Here is a 6,186-nt window from a genome sequence, read left to right on the forward strand (position 1 = left end):
CTCTTAGATTACAGGTTATTAGGATCGTTTAACTATTCACATAACCACAATGACTTTCCCTGGGGAAAGCCCTCCAGCATTTCTAGTTTGCTCATTTCCATTCTGTTGCCCGCCACACTTCACCTTGTAGATGAGGAGGAGAGAAGTGAGGGTACCAGAAGATCTCAGTGATGCCTAGATGTTGCCATGGTGATCAGGTGGTAGTGTTTTTGGTGCAGGCTGACTGTGTGGTCTTTTGGGTCTGATCACCTGGGGTGAACTTCCTGCTTTTCTATTTTAATTGTGTGGTCCTGGGAAAGTTATTGGACCTGTAAGGCTCAGGTTCCTCCTATGAAAATGGGAATTGTTGCTGACTCATGGACTCACTGGGAAGGTTGAATTAATGAACCTGGAGTGCTTAACTTTTCAGTACCTGGCACTGAGAAAAACTTTGTAAATCCCAGTTACTGTTAATCACAGTGAATCCAATCCCAGGGATTCAGTTCCCTAGACAGCCATTCTTGAGCTTTGGGGCTTTCTTCTGTAATCAGAGTCTTTTACTTCTGTACTCTGAGGCTGTGAAGGGTGGGGTCTTGCTGGTTCCTGTGGTGGTCTCAAGCCAAGCCATCTTTTCTGCTGTCCTATTATATGTACTTGGCTTCTTTTTAATCTTTTCAGCAGTCAGCCTTTCCTCTGCTCCATCTTTGCTGGTATTTCCTTTCTTGAAAACCTGAAAACTTTTTAGATGGGCTTTTTGTTCCTGATTCTCATACCTCTCACTGAAAACAGCAAACAGTAACCATGCTACAGCCTGAATGTTGAGCTGCCTTAAAATACCCAGATTAGACTGCCATCTTTAATCCCAGTCTCCCCCAAAGTCTCAGAACACGAGCCCAATGTAAGCAAATTTTCTGTTAGGGTGTAACATACATAACCTCAAATCCAGCTGCCAATGGAGCCTTTCTTCCCAACTGAAATCTCTAGAGCCTGGTCTTTACCATCTATCTGTTTTTTAAAATCAGCATTCTGATCTTCTGAGCTGCAACACGAATCTCCCATCAGGCTCTGGTGTACAGTGTTTTAGGGCTTCTTCATTCAGCATCTCTAGACCTTTCCAAACTTCCCCTGTGAACCATTTCCAAAAGCTTGTATCATACGGTCATATAACATCAACAGCAGCCCCACTGTCTGGTACCGAAATCTATCTTAGTCACTTTTCTTATTCCTCTAAATAGGATGTTAAAACTCTGACTGTGATAAGAAATTACACCCCAGACCTGACATCTCTTCTTATTTTTCTCAATACAAAAATGCCAAGTTCTAAGAGAGGACAGAAAGAGGAGGCAAGAACAGGAAAATACCTAGTTTCCAGTAAATAGCCTAGTTTAAGGTTTTCCTGGAAAATTTTCACTTTATTACATTTTTTCTCTCAGGATCATTTTTATATTTCTTCATCTCTGGCCCTGTTAGCTTTTTCTGTGCTAGTATTTTTCATGTTTATTGATTCATTCCTGAAAGCAATCTCACATTTCATTGTGGTTAGCTAGATGGGACAAATTTGTGGTTTAGCCGTGTTGGGTTGTAAAAATGTAGAATAAGGAATTACGTTTATAACTAAAAACTTGATTTGTGCCATTTTTGGGGACAGTGTTTCATTTCTATTTTTAGCTAAGGGAATAATGATCTTTTAACTCCTTATGTTTGGAAAATCAGTTTGTCTCTGTTTCTGTGTCTTTGTCTCTGATCTCTCTTCTCTTGTAATCACTGGAGATCACTATGAATATTATGAATGACAGAAGAGGACAATATGGATGATGTTGGAGTATTTATCTTGAAGGTTGAACTATAAAATAAATGAAGAGTATAATCTTAAATTAAGAGCTATTAACTTTTTGGTACTTCATTTCCACAAGCTGGTTTCATCTTGGTGTTCCTGACATTTACAGGCACACACAGTGTTGGGAAGTCAGACCATGTTTGTTGCCCAGGCTTGTGTGGGTTCACCTAATGTGTGTGTATTTTGGAGAACAATGGTGGCTTGATAATTTTAGTCTTGCCCAGTCTTCATGAAAGTAAAAGGGCACAAAGCCACCAACTACATGAGTTGTTTATAAAAAGCCCTTAGGAGAGCAGGAAACTACAGTATTTTATAAGGTTGGGGCCGGGGATATAGCTCAGTGGCCTGTGTGTGCCTGTAAATGTCAAGCAACACCAAGATGAAACCAGCTTGCAGAAATGAAGTACCAAAAAGTTAATAGCTCTTAATTTAAGATTATACTCTTCATTTATTTTATAGTTCAACCTTCAAGATAAATACTCCAATATCATCCATATTATCCTTTTCTATCATTCATAATATTCATAGTGAATAGAATAGTTTTCAGACTGAAAACTTACAAGATATGAAGTTGCCTGAGGAATATTTTTATATATTTTATAGTTCCTATCATGATGCCAGCGAGCATGTGGATATAGCCTAAAAGGGAATGTTGTTGCTGCACTGGATACAGAACTGTTTGCTCAGTGGTATAAGGACCCGCCTGGCAAGCACAAGGTCCTGAGTTCGATTGCCGGTAACAAAAAACAAAAACAAAAAACCAAGGTTGGCAGCTTTATGTGTAATGCACTGTAAATGTAGACATAACAAGGACCAGTTGTCACAAAGATGTAAAAACAACACAAAATCCTTGAGGTTCAGTGGAGAGCTGAGCGCTGGTAATACGTATGCCCCAGAAGGAGTAGAGTGCTTGCTTAGTGTGTGTCCAATCCCAGCACTGCAAGAATTCTCAAAAGACAAGGGAGATCTCATACTGAACATTATATCCTTGTGTTCTTGCCCAGTGAAATCCAACCAAGACCCAAGCATCTCAAATGGGTAGAGACCCAAGGTTAACCCCATTTGGTGTGGCTGTGCAAAGACGTCCTACCTGACACATACAAGGTTCCTTGTGACTGAGATTGTCACGCTGGAGCTCATTATGTGACAGAATGTAGCGGAGGAGTTCAAGAGCATGTTTTCCTGGAGAAGTGCTACAGGACTCACCAGGAGAATGGCCACCATCTTAGAAGCACATGTCACCTTAGAAGCCACCTTAGATGCCCGCCGGCTCCTGTGGTTCTCAAACTCTTATTATTGTTTGTTTGTTTGATCCTTTTGGAACTGTGGTAATTAAATTTCCATTGACTGAATTCTAGAAGAAGTGCATTGTGGGGGGAAGGACGAGGTGGGGTGGGGTGGGATAGGGGAAGTTGGATTTCAGTTCTTTGTCTTTAAAAATTCAGGTGGATCAATACGTAATGTTTCCCTCTTGTGAAAGCTTCATCTTCTTTTGTTTTCTCTTGCAGTGGGGACTTTATCTGAAGAGTTCTAAGAGACTGAAAACTTACAAGATACGAAGTTGCCTGAGGAATATTTTTATATATTTTATAGTTCCTATCATGATGCCAGCGAGCATGCGGATATAGCCTAAAAGGGAATGTTGTTGCTGCACTGGATACAGAACTGTTTGCTTTGAGAAGAGTTTTAGTTTTAAAAAGTCGGTGAAAAATTTATTACATTTCTAGAAAAGGAAAACATTCATTTTTTTTTATCTTGTCAACCATCCCCGGCCACCACCCTTCCCCTGGTGCCCACCCCTGGTCTTGGTGTCCACCCTGTGGTTTTCCCCTTAGGACCACTCTGTAATGTACAGTGGAATTGTGTGTGTACAGTCTGAGCTTGTGTGTGTGTGTGTGTGTGTGTGTGTGTTGCTTACATCCCATTTTTATATTTGTTGTTAGTGATCTTCCTGCATAGTTTGGCTGTTATAAAAGGTGAATCTTTTATGGCAAAAGGTCCCTGAAAATAGTCTAACCTAGCACTGAGAAACTGAGCCCTCAAAGATCATAAAGTCACATGGGGCCAGATGTTAGATTTTGGGTCCCTGGACCAAGAACTCGGCATTCACTCCTGTTACCACCACGCTGCTCCTCGGGTATTTACACAATATTGAAGGACTTTTCTGTCTTGATTTTTGTTTTAATTTGAGCTGATCAATTGTTTTCTTACTCCATGGAGTAAAGGGGTAAAATGGCTTAAATTCACTAAAAAAATAGTATGATAAACTGGGCTCAAAACAAAACTACCCTACGTCTCATGCAGCACAGGCCCATGCGACCTCTGCATGTTTTCTTCATGCAGCTGCTTTTCATCTCCTAACTGATGCTTGGTCTTTAAGACACTTAGTGGCTTCTTTCCATGCAGGCCTGGAAATACTGATTCTCTCTCTCTCTCCTCTCTCTTTCCCCTCCATCTGTCCCTTTCTGTCTCTGTGTCTGTCTCTCTTTCTCTCTCCAGCTTTACACTTTATAAAAGACCTGAGAGAACACAGAGGCAAAAGATAGTATTTTTGATAGATCTGGGGCTGGGGGTCAGGGAATCTGCAAGACTGGCCTCCGGCTCCATGTCAGTGTTGGTCATGTGCCTTGGATACTTCGTTTATTTCAAAGAGAAAAAGCACCTTTCTCATTTGGCTTCTGGAAAAAGGATCTCCATAAAAATATACTTCAAAGTGTTTACCATAAACATATGTTTTTGACTCTGTTTCTGGCATCAAACTAAAAATATATGACCTTTTCAATGAATGGTAGATTCAGTGTCATGTGATTGCTTACTGACCACTAATAAATAGCGTCTGTGCATAGGTTCATTTACATGGCGGAACAGAAGTCAGTGTAGGAGTCAGTTTCACTGCAGTCCAGAAAGTACCAGTCTAGGAATCTGAGGGGTGTGTACTAGTGTAAATAATTTATATGCCATCGAGGCCACTTGTTTTTCTTTAAAAATAAACAAAAAACCCCATAATTTTTGGCTTAACATATTCATATACTCTGCCCTCTAAATGTTGAGGGATAAAATGTAAGATATTCTTCAGCTTTAATTATTTTTTTAATTTTATTCAACTCAGAGCACTTTTTATAGCAATACAGCTGCCAAGAGAATACTCAAAAATATTTAAAATTGTATTTATACCAAGCGTACATTTTAAATATTTTCTCATACTTGAGCAGTTTTTGCCTGGCTGGCTTCCAAATATGCCGAAAGTTAAGCATTCAATATTTTGAACACATAAGCTTTTTACTGGTTTGTACTATCTGATGAGAATTCTTAAATATTCCCAAAGCAACTGATGTTTACAGCTCATGTGTTTTTCCTCCTTCTCAGAAGGGTCAGGGATCCACAATGGACTCACTGTACAAAACACTAATGACAGATACAGCTTTGTGGTGGAATAAATGTGTTGGCTACCACCTTGATGTAAAAAATTTGTAAAGGAAATTTTTCAGTGTTTTGAGTGTTACATGTATTTTTAACTGTCTGGTTTGTACTTTTACAACTTTTGTACTACCAAAGCAGAGTTAAAAATTAAAAAAACCTTAAACACAGTGCATTGTTTTGTATGATTCGTTTGTTGGTGCCTTGTGTTCCAAAAATACCATTGCAACAGGGTGGAGCTTAATCTTGCAGGGCTAATTTCTTGTGTATTGATTTAGGAAGTCATCCTTTGACTGATACTCACTGGATTTTCCCTCCTGTAGTACCTCTACCCCCCTATAATTATTTTTTAAATTTGGAAATAATTTTGGTCAAAGAGAAGAGTTGCAAAAAGAACACTTCATGTATACCCTTTACTTTATTTCCTTTTATGCTAATGTTTTATATAACCATAGAGCAATTGATTAATTTTTTTTTTTTTTTTTGTACCAGGAGTTGAACTCATGACCTCAGCCTTGCCAGGCAAGTGCTTATGCCACTGAGCAACATTCCCGGCAGAGCAATTGATTAAAACTAAGAAATTAACATGGGTTCATTGCTCACTTTGGCAGCAAATATTACTAAATTTGGAATGTTGGTTCAGTACTGTTAACTAAAAAAACAACTTATTTGGATCTCACCTTTTTTTGATTCTTGTCTTAACACCTGTTTCTGATTCCCGGACCCCCATTGCCCTGGTTTGTTGAATGTTTTCAGTCTCTTATGATCTTTGTTGTCAGGACTGCTCTTATGCCTCATGATCTTGACCCTTTATGGGACTGGCTTGGTTCTTTTGTAGAATACCTGCAGCTTCGGCTTCCCTGTTCCTTTTTGTGATAGAAGCTGCGTTAGGGACAGTGTACCAGAGGGTGCTGTGTCACATCTGCGGAACGTGACAGTGACGTGTGTCACCT

General features: G+C 39.5%; 1 protein-coding gene across 2 annotated transcripts in view; it reads left to right on the forward strand.

Moving 5' to 3' along the window:
- The window catches only part of Rell1 (RELT-like 1), a 65,417-nt gene extending 60,014 nt beyond the window's left edge, over window positions 1-5,403 (forward strand). For both annotated transcript variants that reach the window (XM_013518114.1, XM_005392010.2), the window contains one exon: window positions 3,325-5,403. The gene's annotated coding sequence lies outside the window, so the exon portion shown is untranslated. The remainder of the gene's footprint in view (window positions 1-3,324) is intronic.
- Window positions 5,404-6,186: the final 783 nt, after the last annotated feature.

The sequence above is a fragment of the Chinchilla lanigera genome, unplaced genomic scaffold (genome assembly GCF_000276665.1).
Source record: "Chinchilla lanigera isolate Chin_1 unplaced genomic scaffold, ChiLan1.0 scaffold00042, whole genome shotgun sequence".
Classification (NCBI taxonomy): domain Eukaryota; kingdom Metazoa; phylum Chordata; class Mammalia; order Rodentia; family Chinchillidae; genus Chinchilla; species Chinchilla lanigera.